General features: G+C 33.6%; 17 non-coding genes across 17 annotated transcripts; all 17 read right to left on the bottom strand.

Annotated features, from left to right (window-relative positions):
* Positions 1–1,021: 1,021 nt before the first annotated feature.
* On the bottom strand, positions 1,022–1,114 carry TRNAI-UAU (transfer RNA isoleucine (anticodon UAU)). The gene is given in 2 exon segments: positions 1,022–1,057; positions 1,077–1,114. It is a non-coding gene; the product is annotated as a tRNA-Ile (tRNA).
* A 1,420-nt stretch (positions 1,115–2,534) lies between these two features.
* On the bottom strand, positions 2,535–2,627 carry TRNAI-UAU (transfer RNA isoleucine (anticodon UAU)). Its single transcript is given in 2 exon segments — positions 2,535–2,570; positions 2,590–2,627. It is a non-coding gene; the product is annotated as a tRNA-Ile (tRNA).
* A 1,418-nt stretch (positions 2,628–4,045) lies between these two features.
* Positions 4,046–4,138, bottom strand: TRNAI-UAU (transfer RNA isoleucine (anticodon UAU)). Its single transcript is given in 2 exon segments — positions 4,046–4,081; positions 4,101–4,138. It is a non-coding gene; the product is annotated as a tRNA-Ile (tRNA).
* Positions 4,139–5,558: 1,420 nt separating this feature from the next.
* TRNAI-UAU (transfer RNA isoleucine (anticodon UAU)) lies at positions 5,559–5,651 on the bottom strand. Its single transcript is given in 2 exon segments — positions 5,559–5,594; positions 5,614–5,651. It is a non-coding gene; the product is annotated as a tRNA-Ile (tRNA).
* A 1,418-nt stretch (positions 5,652–7,069) lies between these two features.
* On the bottom strand, positions 7,070–7,162 carry TRNAI-UAU (transfer RNA isoleucine (anticodon UAU)). The gene is given in 2 exon segments: positions 7,070–7,105; positions 7,125–7,162. It is a non-coding gene; the product is annotated as a tRNA-Ile (tRNA).
* Positions 7,163–8,582: 1,420 nt separating this feature from the next.
* On the bottom strand, positions 8,583–8,675 carry TRNAI-UAU (transfer RNA isoleucine (anticodon UAU)). Its single transcript is given in 2 exon segments — positions 8,583–8,618; positions 8,638–8,675. It is a non-coding gene; the product is annotated as a tRNA-Ile (tRNA).
* Positions 8,676–10,093: 1,418 nt separating this feature from the next.
* TRNAI-UAU (transfer RNA isoleucine (anticodon UAU)) lies at positions 10,094–10,186 on the bottom strand. The gene is given in 2 exon segments: positions 10,094–10,129; positions 10,149–10,186. It is a non-coding gene; the product is annotated as a tRNA-Ile (tRNA).
* Positions 10,187–11,606: 1,420 nt separating this feature from the next.
* Positions 11,607–11,699, bottom strand: TRNAI-UAU (transfer RNA isoleucine (anticodon UAU)). Its single transcript is given in 2 exon segments — positions 11,607–11,642; positions 11,662–11,699. It is a non-coding gene; the product is annotated as a tRNA-Ile (tRNA).
* A 1,418-nt stretch (positions 11,700–13,117) lies between these two features.
* Positions 13,118–13,210, bottom strand: TRNAI-UAU (transfer RNA isoleucine (anticodon UAU)). The gene is given in 2 exon segments: positions 13,118–13,153; positions 13,173–13,210. It is a non-coding gene; the product is annotated as a tRNA-Ile (tRNA).
* A 1,418-nt stretch (positions 13,211–14,628) lies between these two features.
* On the bottom strand, positions 14,629–14,721 carry TRNAI-UAU (transfer RNA isoleucine (anticodon UAU)). The gene is given in 2 exon segments: positions 14,629–14,664; positions 14,684–14,721. It is a non-coding gene; the product is annotated as a tRNA-Ile (tRNA).
* A 1,418-nt stretch (positions 14,722–16,139) lies between these two features.
* Positions 16,140–16,232, bottom strand: TRNAI-UAU (transfer RNA isoleucine (anticodon UAU)). The gene is given in 2 exon segments: positions 16,140–16,175; positions 16,195–16,232. It is a non-coding gene; the product is annotated as a tRNA-Ile (tRNA).
* A 1,418-nt stretch (positions 16,233–17,650) lies between these two features.
* On the bottom strand, positions 17,651–17,743 carry TRNAI-UAU (transfer RNA isoleucine (anticodon UAU)). Its single transcript is given in 2 exon segments — positions 17,651–17,686; positions 17,706–17,743. It is a non-coding gene; the product is annotated as a tRNA-Ile (tRNA).
* Positions 17,744–20,675: 2,932 nt separating this feature from the next.
* TRNAI-UAU (transfer RNA isoleucine (anticodon UAU)) lies at positions 20,676–20,768 on the bottom strand. Its single transcript is given in 2 exon segments — positions 20,676–20,711; positions 20,731–20,768. It is a non-coding gene; the product is annotated as a tRNA-Ile (tRNA).
* A 1,419-nt stretch (positions 20,769–22,187) lies between these two features.
* On the bottom strand, positions 22,188–22,280 carry TRNAI-UAU (transfer RNA isoleucine (anticodon UAU)). Its single transcript is given in 2 exon segments — positions 22,188–22,223; positions 22,243–22,280. It is a non-coding gene; the product is annotated as a tRNA-Ile (tRNA).
* A 1,419-nt stretch (positions 22,281–23,699) lies between these two features.
* TRNAI-UAU (transfer RNA isoleucine (anticodon UAU)) lies at positions 23,700–23,792 on the bottom strand. The gene is given in 2 exon segments: positions 23,700–23,735; positions 23,755–23,792. It is a non-coding gene; the product is annotated as a tRNA-Ile (tRNA).
* A 1,418-nt stretch (positions 23,793–25,210) lies between these two features.
* Positions 25,211–25,303, bottom strand: TRNAI-UAU (transfer RNA isoleucine (anticodon UAU)). The gene is given in 2 exon segments: positions 25,211–25,246; positions 25,266–25,303. It is a non-coding gene; the product is annotated as a tRNA-Ile (tRNA).
* A 1,419-nt stretch (positions 25,304–26,722) lies between these two features.
* TRNAI-UAU (transfer RNA isoleucine (anticodon UAU)) lies at positions 26,723–26,815 on the bottom strand. The gene is given in 2 exon segments: positions 26,723–26,758; positions 26,778–26,815. It is a non-coding gene; the product is annotated as a tRNA-Ile (tRNA).
* Positions 26,816–27,097: the final 282 nt, after the last annotated feature.

The following is a 27,097-nucleotide window of genomic DNA, read 5'->3' as shown; positions in this document are numbered from 1 at the left end:
AATAAAAATAAGTTAAATCTCACTTGTGCTCTATATTTAAAGGTAAACATTGTTTTTTTGGTCTGTAGCACCTAAATTGTCAGTATAGTCAGTGTCCAAAGAAATATAAAAAGCAGAAAATTACCCTTTTGATGACATGGATGAAAGGACTTCAAGAAACCCATCAGCAATTGCCATAGACATTGTTATTTTGTAGCCACTCTGATATTAAATTGCAATTAAAACTTAATAGGTATGTTTTGGTATATATGGATTTCATGCAATACCATTAAGACAGTCACCTGCATTGAAAAAAAGCACAACTTCTAGAATGAGAATGAGCATCAAAGGAACATGCATCCTAGATGAGACTTGAAGCCACTGTCCCAGGTGATAGCAAACTTATCCGGAAACTAATCCACAATGTCATCAGGATAAATGTCTGCTTTTAGATACAGGGCCATAATTTTGCAAGCTGAACAGTACCGGATTGTTAAGCAGATAAAAGTTTCTGGTGGAGCCATTTGTGCAGTATCAAGCAAGAATAAAGGGAACATCTCCAGTAATTATATGGATGAAATAAAGCCCAGATGAGACTTGAAACCACAATCCCTAGTTTAGGAGGCCAGTGCCTTATCCATTAGGCCAGTGGGGCTTAGTAACATCTTTGTGTGAAACTGATTTTTTCATTAGTATAATCATTAATTGTTGCGATATAGGAAAGCCGTTTATTTGTGTTCTTTGCTTTACAAATCCCAGCATGAAATGTGATTGTACTAACCAGACCTAATAGTGTGGACCCTCATGTTACATTGCAGCAAAACAGATTGATGCAACTCTTTTACCAATAAAGAGGTAGTCTTTTGCATTCCATTTTGTTGACTAACTAAAGTAATGTTTACAGTGCATATGAACCAAAGCAGATGTGTGTACTGGTACCTTAAAAACAGTCATGTTTGTGATTTTTTTCTGCCTTCATATCAGGATGTTCAGGTACCAGATGATAATCATTAACTGATGACATTAGAAAAAAAATTACATTTGCTCCAGGTGAGGCTTGAACTCACAACCTCGGCATTGCTCAACAGATACTGTCTTATAAGTACCGTGCGCTAACCGATTGCGCCACAGGAGCACATGGTCAAAGTGTATTATTTTTAGCTGAGTGATTTTAGCATCGAGTTGACTAAGTATATTAACTTGGTTTATTAATTTTAAATTAGTTACTTTTTAAATCCACTAAACTACTGCACCCAATACTAAAGTACCTAATAAAAGTAATATTCTAATCATAAGTTAATCAATTATATTGTGCATTTGTGTTATTGCCCAGTTTTATGTATCCTTAGGTGTATATTGCAATGAATTCATGCCATTGCTGTACAGTTCAATATTATCAAAATTGTAAAATAATTCCTGTTTATAAATAATTCCTGTTTATTTATCTTAAATAATATTTGCTATAAATATATGTAACTTCAAAGTTGCATAGGGAAAATATACACTATAATACCAAAAAGTGCAGTATCTTTAAATAAAAATAAGTTAAATCTCACTTGTGCTCTATATTTAAAGGTAAACATTGTTTTTTTGGTCTGTAGCACCTAAATTGTCAGTATAGTCAGTGTCCAAAGAAATATAAAAAGCAGAAAATTACCCTTTTGATGACATGGATGAAAGGACTTCAAGAAACCCATCAGCAATTGCCATAGACATTGTTATTTTGTAGCCACTCTGATATTAAATTGCAATTAAAACTTAATAGGTATGTTTTGGTATATATGGATTTCATGCAATACCATTAAGACAGTCACCTGCATTGAAAAAAAGCATAACTTCTAGAATGAGAATGAGCATCAAAGGAACATGCATCCTAGATGAGACTTGAAGCCACTGTCCCAGGTGATAGCAAACTTATCCGGAAACTAATCCACAATGTCATCAGGATAAATGTCTGCTTTTAGATACAGGGCCATAATTTTGCAAGCTGAACAGTACCGGATTGTTAAGCAGATAAAAGTTTCTGGTGGAGCCATTTGTGCAGTATCAAGCAAGAATAAAGGGAACATCTCCAGTAATTATATGGATGAAATAAAGCCCAGATGAGACTTGAAACCACAATCCCTAGCTTAGGAGGCCAGTGCCTTATCCATTAGGCCAGTGGGGCTTAGTAACATCTTTGTGTGAAACTGATTTTTTCATTAGTATAATCATTAATTGTTGCGATATAGGAAAGCCGTTTATTTGTGTTCTTTGCTTTACAAATCCCAGCATGAAATGTGATTGTACTAACCAGACCTAATAGTGTGGACCCTCATGTTACATTGCAGCAAAACAGATTGATGCAACTCTTTTACCAATAAAGAGGTAGTCTTTTGCATTCCATTTTGTTGACTAACTAAAGTAATGTTTACAGTGCATATGAACCAAAACAGATGTGTGTACTGGTACCTTAAAAACAGTCATGTTTGTGATTTTTTTCTGCCTTCATATCAGGATGTTCAGGTACCAGATGATAATCATTAACTGATGACATTAGAAAAAAAAATTACATTTGCTCCAGGTGAGACTTGAACTCACAACCTCGGCATTGCTCAACAGATACTGTCTTATAAGTACCAAGCGCTAGCCGATTGCGCCACAGGAGCACATGGTCAAAGTGTATTATTTTTAGTTGAGTGATTTTAGCATCAAGTTGACTAAGTATATTAACTTGGTTTATTAATTTTAAATTAGTTACTTTTTAAATCCACTAAACTACTGCACCGAATACTAAAGTACCTAATAAAAGTAATATTCTAATCATAAGTTAATCAATTATATTGTGCATTTGTGTTATTGCCCAGTTTATGTATCCTTAGGTGTATATTGCAATGAATTCATGCCATTGCTGTACAGTTCAATATTATCAAAATTGTAAAATAATTCCTGTTTATAAATAATTCCTGTTTATTTATCTTAAATAATATTTGCTATAAATATATGTAACTTCAATGTTGCATAGGGAAAATATACACTATAATACCAAAAAGTGCAGTATCTTTAAATAAAAATAAGTTAAATCTCACTTGTGCTCTATATTTAAAGGTAAACATTGTTTTTTTGGTCTGTAGCACCTAAATTGTCAGTAAAGTCAGAGTCCAAAGAAATATAAAAAGCAGAAAATTACCCTTTTGATGACATGGATGAAAGGACTTCAAGAAACCCATCAGCAATTGCCATAGACATTGTTATTTTGTAGCCACTCTGATATTAAATTGCAATTAAAACTTAATAGGTATGTTTTGGTATATATGGATTTCATGCAATACCATTAAGACAGTCACCAACATTGAAAAAAAGCATAACTTCTAGAATGAGAATGAGCATCAAAGGAACATGTATCCTAGATGTGACTTGAAGCCACTGTCCCAGGTGATAGCAAACTTATCCGGAAACTAATCCACAATGTCATCAGGATAAATGTCTGCTTTTAGATACAGGGCCATAATTTTGCAAGCTGAACAGTACCGGATTGTTAAGCAGATAAAAGTTTCTGGTGGAGCCATTTGTGCAGTATCAAGCAAGAATAAAGGGAACATCTCCAGTAATTATATGGATGAAATAAAGCCCAGATGAGACTTGAAACCACAATCCTTAGCTTAGGAGGCCAGTGCCTTATCCATTAGGCCAGTGGGGCTTAGTAACATCTTTGTGTGAAACTGATTTTTTCATTAGTATAATCATTAATTGTTGCGATATAGGAAAGCCGTTTATTTGTGTTCTTTGCTTTACAAATCCCAGCATGAAATGTGATTGTACTAACCAGACCTAATAGTGTGGACCCTCATGTTACATTGCAGCAAAACAGATTGATGCAACTCTTTTACCAATAAAGAGGTAGTCTTTTGCATTCCATTTTGTTGACTAACTAAAGTAATGTTTACAGTGCATATGAACCAAAGCAGATGTGTGTACTGGTACCTTAAAAACAGTCATGTTTGTGATTTTTTTCTGCCTTCATATCAGGATGTTCAGGTACCAGATGATAATCATTAACTGATGACATTAGAAAAAAAATTACATTTGCTCCAGGTGAGGCTTCAACTCACAACCTCGGCATTGCTCAACAGATACTGTCTTATAAGTACCGTGCGCTAACCGATTGCGCCACAGGAGCACATGGTCAAAGTGTATTATTTTTAGTTGAGTGATTTTAGCATCGAGTTGACTAAGTATATTAACTTGGTTTATTAATTTTAAATTAGTTACTTTTTAAATCCACTAAACTACTGCACCCAATACTAAAGTACCTAATAAAAGTAATATTCTAATCATAAGTTAATCAATTATATTGTGCATTTGTGTTATTGCCCAGTTTTATGTATCCTTAGGTGTATATTGCAATGAATTCATGCCATTGCTGTACAGTTCAATATTATCAAAATTGTAAAATAATTCCTGTTTATAAATAATTCCTGTTTATTTATCTTAAATAATATTTGCTATAAATATATGTAACTTCAAAGTTGCATAGGGAAAATATACACTATAATACCAAAAAGTGCAGTATCTTTAAATAAAAATAAGTTAAATCTCACTTGTGCTCTATATTTAAAGGTAAACATTGTTTTTTTGGTCTGTAGCACCTAAATTGTCAGTATAGTCAGTGTCCAAAGAAATATAAAAAGCAGAAAATTACCCTTTTGATGACATGGATGAAAGGACTTCAAGAAACCCATCAGCAATTGCCATAGACATTGTTATTTTGTAGCCACTCTGATATTAAATTGCAATTAAAACTTAATAGGTATGTTTTGGTATATATGGATTTCATGCAATACCATTAAGACAGTCACCTGCATTGAAAAAAAGCATAACTTCTAGAATGAGAATGAGCATCAAAGGAACATGCATCCTAGATGAGACTTGAAGCCACTGTCCCAGGTGATAGCAAACTTATCCGGAAACTAATCCACAATGTCATCAGGATAAATGTCTGCTTTTAGATACAGGGCCATAATTTTGCAAGCTGAACAGTACCGGATTGTTAAGCAGATAAAAGTTTCTGGTGGAGCCATTTGTGCAGTATCAAGCAAGAATAAAGGGAACATCTCCAGTAATTATATGGATGAAATAAAGCCCAGATGAGACTTGAAACCACAATCCCTAGCTTAGGAGGCCAGTGCCTTATCCATTAGGCCAGTGGGGCTTAGTAACATCTTTGTGTGAAACTGATTTTTTCATTAGTATAATCATTAATTGTTGCGATATAGGAAAGCCGTTTATTTGTGTTCTTTGCTTTACAAATCCCAGCATGAAATGTGATTGTACTAACCAGACCTAATAGTGTGGACCCTCATGTTACATTGCAGCAAAACAGATTGATGCAACTCTTTTACCAATAAAGAGGTAGTCTTTTGCATTCCATTTTGTTGACTAACTAAAGTAATGTTTACAGTGCATATGAACCAAAACAGATGTGTGTACTGGTACCTTAAAAACAGTCATGTTTGTGATTTTTTTCTGCCTTCATATCAGGATGTTCAGGTACCAGATGATAATCATTAACTGATGACATTAGAAAAAAAAATTACATTTGCTCCAGGTGAGGCTTGAACTCACAACCTCGGCATTGCTCAACAGATACTGTCTTATAAGTACCACGCGCTAACCGATTGCGCCACAGGAGCACATGGTCAAAGATTATTATTTTTAGTTGAGTGATTTTAGCATCAAGTTGACTAAGTATATTAACTTGGTTTATTAATTTTAAATTAGTTACTTTTTAAATCCACTAAACTACTGCACCGAATACTAAAGTACCTAATAAAAGTAATATTCTAATCATAAGTTAATCAATTATATTGTGCATTTGTGTTATTGCCCAGTTTATGTATCCTTAGGTGTATATTGCAATGAATTCATGCCATTGCTGTACAGTTCAATATTATCAAAATTGTAAAATAATTCCTGTTTATAAATAATTCCTGTTTATTTATCTTAAATAATATTTGCTATAAATATATGTAACTTCAATGTTGCATAGGGAAAATATACACTATAATACCAAAAAGTGCAGTATCTTTAAATAAAAATAAGTTAAATCTCACTTGTGCTCTATATTTAAAGGTAAACATTGTTTTTTTGGTCTGTAGCACCTAAATTGTCAGTAAAGTCAGAGTCCAAAGAAATATAAAAAGCAGAAAATTACCCTTTTGATGACATGGATGAAAGGACTTCAAGAAACCCATCAGCAATTGCCATAGACATTGTTATTTTGTAGCCACTCTGATATTAAATTGCAATTAAAACTTAATAGGTATGTTTTGGTATATATGGATTTCATGCAATACCATTAAGACAGTCACCAACATTGAAAAAAAGCATAACTTCTAGAATGAGAATGAGCATCAAAGGAACATGTATCCTAGATGTGACTTGAAGCCACTGTCCCAGGTGATAGCAAACTTATCCGGAAACTAATCCACAATGTCATCAGGATAAATGTCTGCTTTTAGATACAGGGCCATAATTTTGCAAGCTGAACAGTACCGGATTGTTAAGCAGATAAAAGTTTCTGGTGGAGCCATTTGTGCAGTATCAAGCAAGAATAAAGGGAACATCTCCAGTAATTATATGGATGAAATAAAGCCCAGATGAGACTTGAAACCACAATCCTTAGCTTAGGAGGCCAGTGCCTTATCCATTAGGCCAGTGGGGCTTAGTAACATCTTTGTGTGAAACTGATTTTTTCATTAGTATAATCATTAATTGTTGCGATATAGGAAAGCCGTTTATTTGTGTTCTTTGCTTTACAAATCCCAGCATGAAATGTGATTGTACTAACCAGACCTAATAGTGTGGACCCTCATGTTACATTGCAGCAAAACAGATTGATGCAACTCTTTTACCAATAAAGAGGTAGTCTTTTGCATTCCATTTTGTTGACTAACTAAAGTAATGTTTACAGTGCATATGAACCAAAGCAGATGTGTGTACTGGTACCTTAAAAACAGTCATGTTTGTGATTTTTTTCTGCCTTCATATCAGGATGTTCAGGTACCAGATGATAATCATTAACTGATGACATTAGAAAAAAAATTACATTTGCTCCAGGTGAGGCTTCAACTCACAACCTCGGCATTGCTCAACAGATACTGTCTTATAAGTACCGTGCGCTAACCGATTGCGCCACAGGAGCACATGGTCAAAGTGTATTATTTTTAGTTGAGTGATTTTAGCATCGAGTTGACTAAGTATATTAACTTGGTTTATTAATTTTAAATTAGTTACTTTTTAAATCCACTAAACTACTGCACCCAATACTAAAGTACCTAATAAAAGTAATATTCTAATCATAAGTTAATCAATTATATTGTGCATTTGTGTTATTGCCCAGTTTTATGTATCCTTAGGTGTATATTGCAATGAATTCATGCCATTGCTGTACAGTTCAATATTATCAAAATTGTAAAATAATTCCTGTTTATAAATAATTCCTGTTTATTTATCTTAAATAATATTTGCTATAAATATATGTAACTTCAAAGTTGCATAGGGAAAATATACACTATAATACCAAAAAGTGCAGTATCTTTAAATAAAAATAAGTTAAATCTCACTTGTGCTCTATATTTAAAGGTAAACATTGTTTTTTTGGTCTGTAGCACCTAAATTGTCAGTATAGTCAGTGTCCAAAGAAATATAAAAAGCAGAAAATTACCCTTTTGATGACATGGATGAAAGGACTTCAAGAAACCCATCAGCAATTGCCATAGACATTGTTATTTTGTAGCCACTCTGATATTAAATTGCAATTAAAACTTAATAGGTATGTTTTGGTATATATGGATTTCATGCAATACCATTAAGACAGTCACCTGCATTGAAAAAAAGCATAACTTCTAGAATGAGAATGAGCATCAAAGGAACATGCATCCTAGATGAGACTTGAAGCCACTGTCCCAGGTGATAGCAAACTTATCCGGAAACTAATCCACAATGTCATCAGGATAAATGTCTGCTTTTAGATACAGGGCCATAATTTTGCAAGCTGAACAGTACCGGATTGTTAAGCAGATAAAAGTTTCTGGTGGAGCCATTTGTGCAGTATCAAGCAAGAATAAAGGGAACATCTCCAGTAATTATATGGATGAAATAAAGCCCAGATGAGACTTGAAACCACAATCCCTAGCTTAGGAGGCCAGTGCCTTATCCATTAGGCCAGTGGGGCTTAGTAACATCTTTGTGTGAAACTGATTTTTTCATTAGTATAATCATTAATTGTTGCGATATAGGAAAGCCGTTTATTTGTGTTCTTTGCTTTACAAATCCCAGCATGAAATGTGATTGTACTAACCAGACCTAATAGTGTGGACCCTCATGTTACATTGCAGCAAAACAGATTGATGCAACTCTTTTACCAATAAAGAGGTAGTCTTTTGCATTCCATTTTGTTGACTAACTAAAGTAATGTTTACAGTGCATATGAACCAAAACAGATGTGTGTACTGGTACCTTAAAAACAGTCATGTTTGTGATTTTTTTCTGCCTTCATATCAGGATGTTCAGGTACCAGATGATAATCATTAACTGATGACATTAGAAAAAAAAATTACATTTGCTCCAGGTGAGGCTTGAACTCACAACCTCGGCATTGCTCAACAGATACTGTCTTATAAGTACCACGCGCTAACCGATTGCGCCACAGGAGCACATGGTCAAAGATTATTATTTTTAGTTGAGTGATTTTAGCATCAAGTTGACTAAGTATATTAACTTGGTTTATTAATTTTAAATTAGTTACTTTTTAAATCCACTAAACTACTGCACCCAATACTAAAGTACCTAATAAAAGTAATATTCTAATCATAAGTTAATCAATTATATTGTGCATTTGTGTTATTGCCCAGTTTTATGTATCCTTAGGTGTATATTGCAATGAATTCATGCCATTGCTGTACAGTTCAATATTATCAAAATTGTAAAATAATTCCTGTTTATAAATAATTCCTGTTTATTTATCTTAAATAATATTTGCCATAAATATATGTAACTTCAAAGTTGCATAGGGAAAATATACACTATATTACCAAAAAGTGCAGTATCTTTAAATAAAAATAAGTTAAATCTCACTTGTGCTCTATATTTAAAGGTAAACATTGTTTTTTTGGTCTGTAGCACCTAAATTGTCAGTATAGTCAGTGTCCAAAGAAATATAAAAAGCAGAAAATTACCCTTTTGATGACATGGATGAAAGGACTTCAAGAAACCCATCAGCAATTGCCATAGACATTGTTATTTTGTAGCCACTCTGATATTAAATTGCAATTAAAACTTAATAGGTATGTTTTGGTATATATGGATTTCATGCAATACCATTAAGACAGTCACCTGCATTGAAAAAAACCATAACTTCTAGAATGAGAATGAGCATCAAAGGAACATGCATCCTAGATGAGACTTGAAGCCACTGTCCCAGGTGATAGCAAACTTATCCGGAAACTAATCCACAATGTCATCAGGATAAATGTCTGCTTTTAGATACAGGGCCATAATTTTGCAAGCTGAACAGTACCGGATTGTTAAGCAGATAAAAGTTTCTGGTGGAGCCATTTGTGCAGTATCAAGCAAGAATAAAAGGAACATCTCCAGTAATTATATGGATGAAATAAAGCCCAGATGAGACTTGAAACCACAATCCCTAGCTTAGGAGGCCAGTGCCTTATCCATTAGGCCAGTGGGGCTTAGTAACATCTTTGTGTGAAACTGATTTTATCATTAGTATAATCATTAATTGTTGCGATATAGGAAAGCCGTTTATTTGTGTTCTTTGCTTTACAAATCCCAGCATGAAATGTGATTGTACTAACCAGACCTAATAGTGTGGACCCTCATGTTACATTGCAGCAAAACAGATTGATGCAACTCTTTTACCAATAAAGAGGTAGTCTTTTGCATTCCATTTTGTTGACTAACTAAAGTAATGTTTACAGTGCATATGAACCAAAGCAGATGTGTGTACTGGTACCTTAAAAACAGTCATGTTTGTGATTTTTTCTGCCTTCATATCAGGATGTTCAGGTACCAGATGATAATCATTAACTGATGACATTAGAAAAAAAATTAAATTTGCTCCAGGTGAGGCTTGAACTCACAACCTCGGCATTGCTCAACAGATACTGTCTTATAAGTACCGTGCGCTAACAGATTGCGCCACAGGAGCACATGGTCAAAGTGTATTATTTTTAGCTGAGTGATTTTAGCATCGAGTTGACTAAGTATATTAACTTGGTTTATTAATTTTAAATTAGTTACTTTTTAAATCCACTAAACTACTGCACCCAATACTAAAGTACCTAATAAAAGTAATATTCTAATCATAAGTTAATCAATTATATTGTGCATTTGTGTTATTGCCCAGTTTTATGTATCCTTAGGTGTATATTGCAATGAATTCATGCCATTGCTGTACAGTTCAATATTATCAAAATTGTAAAATAATTCCTGTTTATAAATAATTCCTGTTTATTTATCTTAAATAATATTTGCTATAAATATATGTAACTTCAAAGTTGCATAGGGAAAATATACACTATAATACCAAAAAGTGCAGTATCTTTAAATAAAAATAAGTTAAATCTCACTTGTGCTCTATATTTAAAGGTAAACATTGTTTTTTTGGTCTGTAGCACCTAAATTGTCAGTATAGTCAGTGTCCAAAGAAATTTAAAAAGCAGAAAATTACCCTTTTGATGACATGGATGAAAGGACTTCAAGAAACCCATCAGCAATTGCCATAGACATTGTTATTTTGTAGCCACTCTGATATTAAATTGCAATTAAAACTTAATAGGTATGTTTTGGTATATATGGATTTCATGCAATACCATTAAGACAGTCACCTGCATTGAAAAAAAGCATAACTTCTAGAATGAGAATGAGCATCAAAGGAACATGCATCCTAGATGAGACTTGAAGCCACTGTCCCAGGTGATAGCAAACTTATCCGGAAACTAATCCACAATGTCATCAGGATAAATGTCTGCTTTTAGATACAGGGCCATAATTTTGCAAGCTGAACAGTACCGGATTGTTAAGCAGATAAAAGTTTCTGGTGGAGCCATTTGTGCAGTATCAAGCAAGAATAAAGGGAACATCTCCAGTAATTATATGGATGAAATAAAGCCCAGATGAGACTTGAAACCACAATCCCTAGCTTAGGAGGCCAGTGCCTTATCCATTAGGCCAGTGGGGCTTAGTAACATCTTTGTGTGAAACTGATTTTTTCATTAGTATAATCATTAATTGTTGCGATATAGGAAAGCCGTTTATTTGTGTTCTTTGCTTTACAAATCCCAGCATGAAATGTGATTGTACTAACCAGACCTAATAGTGTGGACCCTCATGTTACATTGCAGCAAAACAGATTGATGCAACTCTTTTACCAATAAAGAGGTAGTCTTTTGCATTCCATTTTGTTGACTAACTAAAGTAATGTTTACAGTGCATATGAACCAAAACAGATGTGTGTACTGGTACCTTAAAAACAGTCATGTTTGTGATTTTTTTCTGCCTTCATATCAGGATGTTCAGGTACCAGATGATAATCATTAACTGATGACATTAGAAAAAAAAATTACATTTGCTCCAGGTGAGACTTGAACTCACAACCTCGGCATTGCTCAACAGATACTGTCTTATAAGTACCAAGCGCTAGCCGATTGCGCCACAGGAGCACATGGTCAAAGTGTATTATTTTTAGTTGAGTGATTTTAGCATCAAGTTGACTAAGTATATTAACTTGGTTTATTAATTTTAAATTAGTTACTTTTTAAATCCACTAAACTACTGCACCGAATACTAAAGTACCTAATAAAAGTAATATTCTAATCATAAGTTAATCAATTATATTGTGCATTTGTGTTATTGCCCAGTTTATGTATCCTTAGGTGTATATTGCAATGAATTCATGCCATTGCTGTACAGTTCAATATTATCAAAATTGTAAAATAATTCCTGTTTATAAATAATTCCTGTTTATTTATCTTAAATAATATTTGCTATAAATATATGTAACTTCAATGTTGCATAGGGAAAATATACACTATAATACCAAAAAGTGCAGTATCTTTAAATAAAAATAAGTTAAATCTCACTTGTGCTCTATATTTAAAGGTAAACATTGTTTTTTTGGTCTGTAGCACCTAAATTGTCAGTAAAGTCAGAGTCCAAAGAAATATAAAAAGCAGAAAATTACCCTTTTGATGACATGGTTGAAAGGACTTCAAGAAACCCATCAGCAATTGCCATAGACATTGTTATTTTGTAGCCACTCTGATATTAAATTGCAATTAAAACTTAATAGGTATGTTTTGGTATATATGGATTTCATGCAATACCATTAAGACAGTCACCAACATTGAAAAAAAGCATAACTTCTAGAATGAGAATGAGCATCAAAGGAACATGTATCCTAGATGTGACTTGAAGCCACTGTCCCAGGTGATAGCAAACTTATCCGGAAACTAATCCACAATGTCATCAGGATAAATGTCTGCTTTTAGATACAGGGCCATAATTTTGCAAGCTGAACAGTACCGGATTGTTAAGCAGATAAAAGTTTCTGGTGGAGCCATTTGTGCAGTATCAAGCAAGAATAAAGGGAACATCTCCAGTAATTATATGGATGAAATAAAGCCCAGATGAGACTTGAAACCACAATCCTTAGCTTAGGAGGCCAGTGCCTTATCCATTAGGCCAGTGGGGCTTAGTAACATCTTTGTGTGAAACTGATTTTTTCATTAGTATAATCATTAATTGTTGCGATATAGGAAAGCCGTTTATTTGTGTTCTTTGCTTTACAAATCCCAGCATGAAATGTGATTGTACTAACCAGACCTAATAGTGTGGACCCTCATGTTACATTGCAGCAAAACAGATTGATGCAACTCTTTTACCAATAAAGAGGTAGTCTTTTGCATTCCATTTTGTTGACTAACTAAAGTAATGTTTACAGTGCATATGAACCAAAGCAGATGTGTGTACTGGTACCTTAAAAACAGTCATGTTTGTGATTTTTTTCTGCCTTCATATCAGGATGTTCAGGTACCAGATGATAATCATTAACTGATGACATTAGAAAAAAAATTACATTTGCTCCAGGTGAGGCTTCAACTCACAACCTCGGCATTGCTCAACAGATACTGTCTTATAAGTACCGTGCGCTAACCGATTGCGCCACAGGAGCACATGGTCAAAGTGTATTATTTTTAGTTGAGTGATTTTAGCATCGAGTTGACTAAGTATATTAACTTGGTTTATTAATTTTAAATTAGTTACTTTTTAAATCCACTAAACTACTGCACCGAATACTAAAGTACCTAATAAAAGTAATATTCTAATCATAAGTTAATCAATTATATTGTGCATTTGTGTTATTGCCCAGTTTATGTATCCTTAGGTGTATATTGCAATGAATTCATGCCATTGCTGTACAGTTCAATATTATCAAAATTGTAAAATAATTCCTGTTTATAAATAATTCCTGTTTATTTATCTTAAATAATATTTGCTATAAATATATGTAACTTCAATGTTGCATAGGGAAAATATACACTATAATACCAAAAAGTGCAGTATCTTTAAATAAAAATAAGTTAAATCTCACTTGTGCTCTATATTTAAAGGTAAACATTGTTTTTTTGGTCTGTAGCAACTAAATTGTCAGTAAAGTCAGAGTCCAAAGAAATATAAAAAGCAGAAAATTACCCTTTTGATGACATGGATGAAAGGACTTCAAGAAACCCATCAGCAATTGCCATAGACATTGTTATTTTGTAGCCACTCTGATATTAAATTGCAATTAAAACTTAATAGGTATGTTTTGGTATATATGGATTTCATGCAATACCATTAAGACAGTCACCAACATTGAAAAAAAGCATAACTTCTAGAATGAGAATGAGCATCAAAGGAACATGTATCCTAGATGTGACTTGAAGCCACTGTCCCAGGTGATAGCAAACTTATCCGGAAACTAATCCACAATGTCATCAGGATAAATGTCTGCTTTTAGATACAGGGCCATAATTTTGCAAGCTGAACAGTACCGGATTGTTAAGCAGATAAAAGTTTCTGGTGGAGCCATTTGTGCAGTATCAAGCAAGAATAAAGGGAACATCTCCAGTAATTATATGGATGAAATAAAGCCCAGATGAGACTTGAAACCACAATCCTTAGCTTAGGAGGCCAGTGCCTTATCCATTAGGCCAGTGGGGCTTAGTAACATCTTTGTGTGAAACTGATTTTTTCATTAGTATAATCATTAATTGTTGCGATATAGGAAAGCCGTTTATTTGTGTTCTTTGCTTTACAAATCCCAGCATGAAATGTGATTGTACTAACCAGACCTAATAGTGTGGACCCTCATGTTACATTGCAGCAAAACAGATTGATGCAACTCTTTTACCAATAAAGAGGTAGTCTTTTGCATTCCATTTTGTTGACTAACTAAAGTAATGTTTACAGTGCATATGAACCAAAGCAGATGTGTGTACTGGTACCTTAAAAACAGTCATGTTTGTGATTTTTTTCTGCCTTCATATCAGGATGTTCAGGTACCAGATGATAATCATTAACTGATGACATTAGAAAAAAAATTACATTTGCTCCAGGTGAGGCTTCAACTCACAACCTCGGCATTGCTCAACAGATACTGTCTTATAAGTACCGTGCGCTAACCGATTGCGCCACAGGAGCACATGGTCAAAGTGTATTATTTTTAGTTGAGTGATTTTAGCATCGAGTTGACTAAGTATATTAACTTGGTTTATTAATTTTAAATTAGTTACTTTTTAAATCCACTAAACTACTGCACCGAATACTAAAGTACCTAATAAAAGTAATATTCTAATCATAAGTTAATCAATTATATTGTGCATTTGTGTTATTGCCCAGTTTATGTATCCTTAGGTGTATATTGCAATGAATTCATGCCATTGCTGTACAGTTCAATATTATCAAAATTGTAAAATAATTCCTGTTTATAAATAATTCCTGTTTATTTATCTTAAATAATATTTGCTATAAATATATGTAACTTCAATGTTGCATAGGGAAAATATACACTATAATACCAAAAAGTGCAGTATCTTTAAATAAAAATAAGTTAAATCTCACTTGTGCTCTATATTTAAAGGTAAACATTGTTTTTTTGGTCTGTAGCACCTAAATTGTCAGTAAAGTCAGAGTCCAAAGAAATATAAAAAGCAGAAAATTACCCTTTTGATGACATGGTTGAAAGGACTTCAAGAAACCCATCAGCAATTGCCATAGACATTGTTATTTTGTAGCCACTCTGATATTAAATTGCAATTAAAACTTAATAGGTATGTTTTGGTATATATGGATTTCATGCAATACCATTAAGACAGTCACCAACATTGAAAAAAAGCATAACTTCTAGAATGAGAATGAGCATCAAAGGAACATGTATCCTAGATGTGACTTGAAGCCACTGTCCCAGGTGATAGCAAACTTATCCGGAAACTAATCCACAATGTCATCAGGATAAATGTCTGCTTTTAGATACAGGGCCATAATTTTGCAAGCTGAACAGTACCGGATTGTTAAGCAGATAAAAGTTTCTGGTGGAGCCATTTGTGCAGTATCAAGCAAGAATAAAGGGAACATCTCCAGTAATTATATGGATGAAATAAAGCCCAGATGAGACTTGAAACCACAATCCTTAGCTTAGGAGGCCAGTGCCTTATCCATTAGGCCAGTGGGGCTTAGTAACATCTTTGTGTGAAACTGATTTTTTCATTAGTATAATCATTAATTGTTGCGATATAGGAAAGCCGTTTATTTGTGTTCTTTGCTTTACAAATCCCAGCATGAAATGTGATTGTACTAACCAGACCTAATAGTGTGGACCCTCATGTTACATTGCAGCAAAACAGATTGATGCAACTCTTTTACCAATAAAGAGGTAGTCTTTTGCATTCCATTTTGTTGACTAACTAAAGTAATGTTTACAGTGCATATGAACCAAAGCAGATGTGTGTACTGGTACCTTAAAAACAGTCATGTTTGTGATTTTTTTCTGCCTTCATATCAGGATGTTCAGGTACCAGATGATAATCATTAACTGATGACATTAGAAAAAAAATTACATTTGCTCCAGGTGAGGCTTCAACTCACAACCTCGGCATTGCTCAACAGATACTGTCTTATAAGTACCGTGCGCTAACCGATTGCGCCACAGGAGCACATGGTCAAAGTGTATTATTTTTAGTTGAGTGATTTTAGCATCGAGTTGACTAAGTATATTAACTTGGTTTATTAATTTTAAATTAGTTACTTTTTAAATCCACTAAACTACTGCACCGAATACTAAAGTACCTAATAAAAGTAATATTCTAATCATAAGTTAATCAATTATATTGTGCATTTGTGTTATTGCCCAGTTTATGTATCCTTAGGTGTATATTGCAATGAATTCATGCCATTGCTGTACAGTTCAATATTATCAAAATTGTAAAATAATTCCTGTTTATAAATAATTCCTGTTTATTTATCTTAAATAATATTTGCTATAAATATATGTAACTTCAATGTTGCATAGGGAAAATATACACTATAATACCAAAAAGTGCAGTATCTTTAAATAAAAATAAGTTAAATCTCACTTGTGCTCTATATTTAAAGGTAAACATTGTTTTTTTGGTCTGTAGCAACTAAATTGTCAGTAAAGTCAGAGTCCAAAGAAATATAAAAAGCAGAAAATTACCCTTTTGATGACATGGATGAAAGGACTTCAAGAAACCCATCAGCAATTGCCATAGACATTGTTATTTTGTAGCCACTCTGATATTAAATTGCAATTAAAACTTAATAGGTATGTTTTGGTATATATGGATTTCATGCAATACCATTAAGACAGTCACCAACATTGAAAAAAAGCATAACTTCTAGAATGAGAATGAGCATCAAAGGAACATGTATCCTAGATGTGACTTGAAGCCACTGTCCCAGGTGATAGCAAACTTATCCGGAAACTAATCCACAATGTCATCAGGATAAATGTCTGCTTTTAGATACAGGGCCATAATTTTGCAAGCTGAACAGTACCGGATTGTTAAGCAGATAAAAGTTTCTGGTGGAGCCATTTGTGCAGTATCAAGCAAGAATAAAGGGAACATCTCCAGTAATTATATGGATGAAATAAAGCCCAGATGAGACTTGAAACCACAATCCTTAGCTTAGGAGGCCAGTGCCTTATCCATTAGGCCAGTGGGGCTTAGTAACATCTTTGTGTGAAACTGATTTTTTCATTAGTATAATCATTAATTGTTGCGATATAGGAAAGCCGTTTATTTGTGTTCTTTGCTTTACAAATCCCAGCATGAAATGTGATTGTACTAACCAGACCTAATAGTGTGGACCCTCATGTTACATTGCAGCAAAACAGATTGATGCAACTCTTTTACCAATAAAGAGGTAGTCTTTTGCATTCCATTTTGTTGACTAACTAAAGTAATGTTTACAGTGCATATGAACCAAAGCAGATGTGTGTACTGGTACCTTAAAAACAGTCATGTTTGTGATTTTTTTCTGCCTTCATATCAGGATGTTCAGGTACCAGATGATAATCATTAACTGATGACATTAGAAAAAAAATTACATTTGCTCCAGGTGAGGCTTCAACTCACAACCTCGGCATTGCTCAACAGATACTGTCTTATAAGTACCGTGCGCTAACCGATTGCGCCACAGGAGCACATGGTCAAAGTGTATTATTTTTAGCTGAGTGATTTTAGCATCGAGTTGACTAAGTATATTAACTTGGTTTATTAATTTTAAATTAGTTACTTTTTAAATCCACTAAACTACTGCACCCAATACTAAAGTACCTAATAAAAGTAATATTCTAATCATAAGTTAATCAATTATATTGTGCATTTGTGTTATTGCCCAGTTTTATGTATCCTTAGGTGTATATTGCAATGAATTCATGCCATTGCTGTACAGTTCAATATTATCAAAATTGTAAAATAATTCCTGTTTATAAATAATTCCTGTTTATTTATCTTAAATAATATTTGCTATAAATATATGTAACTTCAATGTTGCATAGGGAAAATATACACTATAATACCAAAAAGTGCAGTATCTTTAAATAAAAATAAGTTAAATCTCACTTGTGCTCTATATTTAAAGGTAAACATTGTTTTTTTGGTCTGTAGCAACTAAATTGTCAGTAAAGTCAGAGTCCAAAGAAATATAAAAAGCAGAAAATTACCCTTTTGATGACATGGATGAAAGGACTTCAAGAAACCCATCAGCAATTGCCATAGACATTGTTATTTTGTAGCCACTCTGATATTAAATTGCAATTAAAAATTAATAGGTATGTTTTGGTATATATGGATTTCATGCAATACCATTAAGACAGTCACCAACATTGAAAAAAAGCATAACTTCTAGAATGAGAATGAGCATCAAAGGAACATGTATCCTAGATGTGACTTGAAGCCACTGTCCCAGGTGATAGCAAACTTATCCGGAAACTAATCCACAATGTCATCAGGATAAATGTCTGCTTTTAGATACAGGGCCATAATTTTGCAAGCTGAACAGTACCGGATTGTTAAGCAGATAAAAGTTTCTGGTGGAGCCATTTGTGCAGTATCAAGCAAGAATAAAGGGAACATCTCCAGTAATTATATGGATGAAATAAAGCCCAGATGAGACTTGAAACCACAATCCTTAGCTTAGGAGGCCAGTGCCTTATCCATTAGGCCAGTGGGGCTTAGTAACATCTTTGTGTGAAACTGATTTTTTCATTAGTATAATCATTAATTGTTGCGATATAGGAAAGCCGTTTATTTGTGTTCTTTGCTTTACAAATCCCAGCATGAAATGTGATTGTACTAACCAGACCTAATAGTGTGGACCCTCATGTTACATTGCAGCAAAACAGATTGATGCAACTCTTTTACCAATAAAGAGGTAGTCTTTTGCATTCCATTTTGTTGACTAACTAAAGTAATGTTTACAGTGCATATGAACCAAAGCAGATGTGTGTACTGGTACCTTAAAAACAGTCATGTTTGTGATTTTTTTCTGCCTTCATATCAGGATGTTCAGGTACCAGATGATAATCATTAACTGATGACATTAGAAAAAAAATTACATTTGCTCCAGGTGAGGCTTCAACTCACAACCTCGGCATTGCTCAACAGATACTGTCTTATAAGTACCGTGTGCTAACCGATTGCGCCACAGGAGCACATGGTCAAAGTGTATTATTTTTAGTTGAGTGATTTTAGCATCGAGTTGACTAAGTATATTAACTTGGTTTATTAATTTTAAATTAGTTACTTTTTAAATCCACTAAACTACTGCACCCAATACTAAAGTACCTAATAAAAGTAATATTCTAATCATAAGTTAATCAATTATATTGTGCATTTGTGTTATTGCCCAGTTTTATGTATCCTTAGGTGTATATTGCAATGAATTCATGCCATTGCTGTACAGTTCAATATTATCAAAATTGTAAAATAATTCCTGTTTATAAATAATTCCTGTTTATTTATCTTAAATAATATTTGCTATAAATATATGTAACTTCAAAGTTGCATAGGGAAAATATACACTATAATACCAAAAAGTGCAGTATCTTTAAATAAAAATAAGTTAAATCTCACTTGTGCTCTATATTTAAAGGTAAACATTGTTTTTTTGGTCTGTAGCACCTAAATTGTCAGTATAGTCAGTGTCCAAAGAAATATAAAAAGCAGAAAATTACCCTTTTGATGACATGGATGAAAGGACTTCAAGAAACCCATCAGCAATTGCCATAGACATTGTTATTTTGTAGCCACTCTGATATTAAATTGCAATTAAAACTTAATAGGTATGTTTTGGTATATATGGATTTCATGCAATACCATTAAGACAGTCACCTGCATTGAAAAAAAGCATAACTTCTAGAATGAGAATGAGCATCAAAGGAACATGCATCCTAGATGAGACTTGAAGCCACTGTCCCAGGTGATAGCAAACTTATCCGGAAACTAATCCACAATGTCATCAGGATAAATGTCTGCTTTTAGATACAGGGCCATAATTTTGCAAGCTGAACAGTACCGGATTGTTAAGCAGATAAAAGTTTCTGGTGGAGCCATTTGTGCAGTATCAAGCAAGAATAAAGGGAACATCTCCAGTAATTATATGGATGAAATAAAGCCCAGATGAGACTTGAAACCACAATCCCTAGCTTAGGAGGCCAGTGCCTTATCCATTAGGCCAGTGGGGCTTAGTAACATCTTTGTGTGAAACTGATTTTTTCATTAGTATAATCATTAATTGTTGCGATATAGGAAAGCCGTTTATTTGTGTTCTTTGCTTTACAAATCCCAGCATGAAATGTGATTGTACTAACCAGACCTAATAGTGTGGACCCTCATGTTACATTGCAGCAAAACAGATTGATGCAACTCTTTTACCAATAAAGAGGTAGTCTTTTGCATTCCATTTTGTTGACTAACTAAAGTAATGTTTACAGTGCATATGAACCAAAACAGATGTGTGTACTGGTACCTTAAAAACAGTCATGTTTGTGATTTTTTTCTGCCTTCATATCAGGATGTTCAGGTACCAGATGATAATCATTAACTGATGACATTAGAAAAAAAAATTACATTTGCTCCAGGTGAGGCTTGAACTCACAACCTCGGCATTGCTCAACAGATACTGTCTTATAAGTACCACGGGCTAACCGATTGCGCCACAGGAGCACATGGTCAAAGTGTATTATTTTTAGTTGAGTGATTTTAGCATCAAGTTGACTAAGTATATTAACTTGGTTTATTAATTTTAAATTAGTTACTTTTTAAATCCACTAAACTACTGCACCCAATACTAAAGTACCTAATAAAAGTAATATTCTAATCATAAGTTAATCAATTATATTGTGCATTTGTGTTATTGCCCAGTTTTATGTATCCTTAGGTGTATATTGCAATGAATTCATGCCATTGCTGTACAGTTCAATATTATCAAAATTGTAAAATAATTCCTGTTTATAAATAATTCCTGTTTATTTATCTTAAATAATATTTGCCATAAATATATGTAACTTCAAAGTTGCATAGGGAAAATATACACTATATTACCAAAAAGTGCAGTATCTTTAAATAAAAATAAGTTAAATCTCACTTGTGCTCTATATTTAAAGGTAAACATTGTTTTTTTGGTCTGTAGCACCTAAATTGTCAGTATAGTCAGTGTCCAAAGAAATATAAAAAGCAGAAAATTACCCTTTTGATGACATGGATGAAAGGACTTCAAGAAACCCATCAGCAATTGCCATAGACATTGTTATTTTGTAGCCACTCTGATATTAAATTGCAATTAAAACTTAATAGGTATGTTTTGGTATATATGGATTTCATGCAATACCATTAAGACAGTCACCTGCATTGAAAAAAACCATAACTTCTAGAATGAGAATGAGCATCAAAGGAACATGCATCCTAGATGAGACTTGAAGCCACTGTCCCAGGTGATAGCAAACTTATCCGGAAACTAATCCACAATGTCATCAGGATAAATGTCTGCTTTTAGATACAGGGCCATAATTTTGCAAGCTGAACAGTACCGGATTGTTAAGCAGATAAAAGTTTCTGGTGGAGCCATTTGTGCAGTATCAAGCAAGAATAAAAGGAACATCTCCAGTAATTATATGGATGAAATAAAGCCCAGATGAGACTTGAAACCACAATCCCTAGCTTAGGAGGCTAGTGCCTTATCCATTAGGCCAGTGGGGCTTAGTTACATCTTTGTGTGAAACTGATTTTTTCATTAGTATAATCATTAATTGTTGCGATATAGGAAAGCCGTTTATTTGTGTTCTTTGCTTTACAAATCCCTGCATGAAATGTGATTGTACTAACCAGACCTAATAGTGTGGACCCTCATGTTACATTGCAGCAAAACAGATTGATGCAACTCTTTTACCAATAAAGAGGTAGTCTTTTGCATTCCATTTTGTTGACTAACTAAAGTAATGTTTACAGTGCATATGAACCAAAGCAGATGTGTGTACTGGTACCTTAAAAACAGTCATGTTTGTGATTTTTTTCTGCCTTCATATCAGGATGTTCAGGTAGCAGATGATAATTATTAACTGATGACATTAGAAAAAAAATTACATTTGCTCCAGGTGAGGCTTGAACTCACAACCTCGGCATTGCTCAACAGATACTGTCTTATAAGTACCGCGCGCTAACCGATTGCGCCACAGGAGCACATGGTCAAAGTGCATTATTTTTAGTTGAGTGATTCTAGCATCGAGTTGACTAAGTATATTAACTTGGTTTATTAATTTTAAATTAGTTACTTTTTAAATCCACTAAACTACTGCACCCAATACTAAAGTACCTAATAAAAGTAATATTCTAATCATAAGTTAATCAATTATATTGTGCATTTGTGTTATTGCCCAGTTTTATGTATCCTTAGGTGTATATTGCAATGAATTCATGCCATTGCTGTACAGTTCAATATTATCAAAATTGTAAAATAATTCCTGTTTATAAATAATTCCTGTTTATTTATCTTAAATAATATTTGCTATAAGTATATGTAACTTCAATGTTGCATAGGGAAAATATACACTATAATACCAAAAAGTGCAGTATCTTTAAATAAAAATAAGGTAAATCTCACTTGTGCTCTATATTTAAAGGTAAACATTGTTTTTTTGGTCTGTAGCACCTAAATTGTCAGTAAAGTCAGTGTCCAAAGAAATATAAAAAGCAGAAAATTACCCTTTTGATGACATGGATGAAAGGACTTCAAGAAACCCATCAGCAATTGCCATAGACATTGTTATTTTGTAGCCACTCTGATATTAAATTGCAATTAAAACTTAATAGGTATGTTTTGGTATATATGGATTTCATGCAATACCATTAAGACAGTCACCTGCATTGAAAAAAAACATAACTTCTAGAATGAGAATGAGCATCAAAGGAACATGCATCCTAGATGAGACTTGAAGCCACTGTCCCAGGTGATAGCAAACTTATCCGGAAACTAATCCACAATGTCATCAGGATAAATGTCTGCTTTTAGATACAGGGCCATAATTTTGCAAGCTGAACAGTACCGGATTGTTAAGCAGATAAAAGTTTCTGGTGGAGCCATTTGTACAGTATCAAGCAAGAATAAAGGGAACATCTCCAGTAATTATATGGATGAAATAAAGCCCAGATGAGACTTGAAACCACAATCCCTAGCTTAGGAGGCCAGTGCCTTATCCATTAGGCCAGTGGGGCTTAGTAACATCTTTGTGTGAAACTGATTTTTTCATTAGTATAATCATTAATTGTTGCGATATAGGAAAGCCGTTTATTTGTGTTCTTTGCTTTACAAATCCCCGCATGAAATGTGATTGTACTAACCAGACCTAATAGTGTGGACCCTCATGTTACATTGCAGCAAAACAGATTGATGCAACTCTTTTACCAATAAAGAGGTAGTCTTTTGCATTCCATTTTGTTGACTAACTAAAGTAATGTTTACAGTGCATATGAACCAAAGCAGATGTGTGTACTGGTACCTTAAAAACAGTCATGTTTGTGATTTTTTTCTGCCTTCATATCAGGATGTTCAGGTAGCAGATGATAATCATTAACTGATGACATTAGAAAAAAAATTACATTTGCTCCAGGTGAGGCTTGAACTCACAACCTCGGCATTGCTCAACAGATACTGTCTTATAAGTACCACGCGCTAACCGATTGCGCCACAGGAGCACATGGTCAAAGTGTATTATTTTTAGTTGAGTGATTTTAGCATCAAGTTGACTAAGTATATTAACTTGGTTTATTAATTTTAAATTAGTTACTTTTTAAATCCACTAAACTACTGCACCCAATACTAAAGTACCTAATAAAAGTAATATTCTAATCATAAGTTAATCAATTATATTGTGCATTTGTGTTATTGCCCAGTTTTATGTATCCTTAGGTGTATATTGCAATGAATTCATGCCATTGCTGTACAGTTCAATATTATCAAAATTGTAAAATAATTCCTGTTTATAAATAATTCCTGTTTATTTATCTTAAATAATATTTGCCATAAATATATGTAACTTCAAAGTTGCATAGGGAAAATATACACTATATTACCAAAAAGTGCAGTATCTTTAAATAAAAATAAGTTAAATCTCACTTGTGCTCTATATTTAAAGGTAAACATTGTTTTTTTGGTCTGTAGCACCTAAATTGTCAGTAAAGTCAGTGTCCAAAGAAATATAAAAAGCAGAAAATTACCCTTTTGATGACATGGATGAAAGGACTTCAAGAAACCCATCAGCAATTGCCATAGACATTGTTATTTTGTAGCCACTCTGATATTAAATTGCAATTAAAACTTAATAGGTATGTTTTGGTATATATGGATTTCATGCAATACCATTAAGACAGTCACCTGCATTGAAAAAAACCATAACTTCTAGAATGAGAATGAGCATCAAAGGAACATGCATCCTAGATGAGACTTGAAGCCACTGTCCCAGGTGATAGCAAACTTATCCGGAAACTAATCCACAATGTCATCAGGATAAATGTCTGCTTTTAGATACAGGGCCATAATTTTGCAAGCTGAACAGTACCGGATTGTTAAGCAGATAAAAGTTTCTGGTGGAGCCATTTGTGCAGTATCAAGCAAGAATAAAAGGAACATCTCCAGTAATTATATGGATGAAATAAAGCCCAGATGAGACTTGAAACCACAATCCCTAGCTTAGGAGGCCAGTGCCTTATCCATTAGGCCAGTGGGGCTTAGTAACATCTTTGTGTGAAACTGATTTTTTCATTAGTATAATCATTAATTGTTGCGATATAGGAAAGCCGTTTATTTGTGTTCTTTGCTTTACAAATCCCAGCATGAAATGTGATTGTACTAACCAGACCTAATAGTGTGGACCCTCATGTTACATTGCAGCAAAACAGATTGATGCAACTCTTTTACCAATAAAGAGGTAGTCTTTTGCATTCCATTTTGTTGACTAACTAAAGTAATGTTTACAGTGCATATGAACCAAAGCAGATGTGTGTACTGGTACCTTAAAAACAGTCATGTTTGTGATTTTTTCTGCCTTCATATCAGGATGTTCAGGTACCAGATGATAATCATTAACTGATGACATTAGAAAAAAAATTAAATTTGCTCCAGGTGAGGCTTGAACTCACAACCTCGGCATTGCTCAACAGATACTGTCTTATAAGTACCGTGCGCTAACAGATTGCGCCACAGGAGCACATGGTCAAAGTGTATTATTTTTAGCTGAGTGATTTTAGCATCGAGTTGACTAAGTATATTAACTTGGTTTATTAATTTTAAATTAGTTACTTTTTAAATCCACTAAACTACTGCACCCAATACTAAAGTACCTAATAAAAGTAATATTCTAATCATAAGTTAATCAATTATATTGTGCATTTGTGTTATTGCCCAGTTTTATGTATCCTTAGGTGTATATTGCAATGAATTCATGCCATTGCTGTACAGTTCAATATTATCAAAATTGTAAAATAATTCCTGTTTATAAATAATTCCTGTTTATTTATCTTAAATAATATTTGCCATAAATATATGTAACTTCAAAGTTGCATAGGGAAAATATACACTATATTACCAAAAAGTGCAGTATCTTTAAATAAAAATAAGTTAAATCTCACTTGTGCTCTATATTTAAAGGTAAACATTGTTTTTTTGGTCTGTAGCACCTAAATTGTCAGTATAGTCAGTGTCCAAAGAAATATAAAAAGCAGAAAATTACCCTTTTGATGACATGGATGAAAGGACTTCAAGAAACCCATCAGCAATTGCCATAGACATTGTTATTTTGTAGCCACTCTGATATTAAATTGCAATTAAAACTTAATAGGTATGTTTTGGTATATATGGATTTCATGCAATACCATTAAGACAGTCACCTGCATTGAAAAAAACCATAACTTCTAGAATGAGAATGAGCATCAAAGGAACATGCATCCTAGATGAGACTTGAAGCCACTGTCCCAGGTGATAGCAAACTTATCCGGAAACTAATCCACAATGTCATCAGGATAAATGTCTGCTTTTAGATACAGGGCCATAATTTTGCAAGCTGAACAGTACCGGATTGTTAAGCAGATAAAAGTTTCTGGTGGAGCCATTTGTGCAGTATCAAGCAAGAATAAAAGGAACATCTCCAGTAATTATATGGATGAAATAAAGCCCAGATGAGACTTGAAACCACAATCCCTAGCTTAGGAGGCTAGTGCCTTATCCATTAGGCCAGTGGGGCTTAGTAACATCTTTGTGTGAAACTGATTTTTTCATTAGTATAATCATTAATTGTTGCGATATAGGAAAGCCGTTTATTTGTGTTCTTTGCTTTACAAATCCCTGCATGAAATGTGATTGTACTAACCAGACCTAATAGTGTGGACCCTCATGTTACATTGCAGCAAAACAGATTGATGCAACTCTTTTACCAATAAAGAGGTAGTCTTTTGCATTCCATTTTGTTGACTAACTAAAGTAATGTTTACAGTGCATATGAACCAAAGCAGATGTGTGTACTGGTACCTTAAAAACAGTCATGTTTGTGATTTTTTTCTGCCTTCATATCAGGATGTTCAGGTAGCAGATGATAATCATTAACTGATGACATTAGAAAAAAAATTACATTTGCTCCAGGTGAGGCTTGAACTCACAACCTCGGCATTGCTCAACAGATACTGTCTTATAAGTACCATGCGCTAACCGATTGCGCCACAGGAGCACATGGTCAAAGTGTATTATTTTTAGTTGAGTGATTTTAGCATCAAGTTGACTAAGTATATTAACTTGGTTTATTAATTTTAAATTAGTTACTTTTTAAATCCACTAAACTACTGCACCCAATACTAAAGTACCTAATAAAAGTAATATTCTAATCATAAGTTAATCAATTATATTGTGCATTTGTGTTATTGCCCAGTTTTATGTATCCTTAGGTGTATATTGCAATGAATTCATGCCATTGCTGTACAGTTCAATATTATCAAAATTGTAAAATAATTCC

The sequence above is a fragment of the Taudactylus pleione genome, unplaced genomic scaffold (assembly GCF_031769625.1).
Source record: "Taudactylus pleione unplaced genomic scaffold, aTauple2 ptg000473l, whole genome shotgun sequence".
In the NCBI taxonomy this organism is placed as follows: domain Eukaryota; kingdom Metazoa; phylum Chordata; class Amphibia; order Anura; family Myobatrachidae; genus Taudactylus; species Taudactylus pleione.
This window is presented reverse-complemented; position numbering and strand designations above follow the sequence as displayed.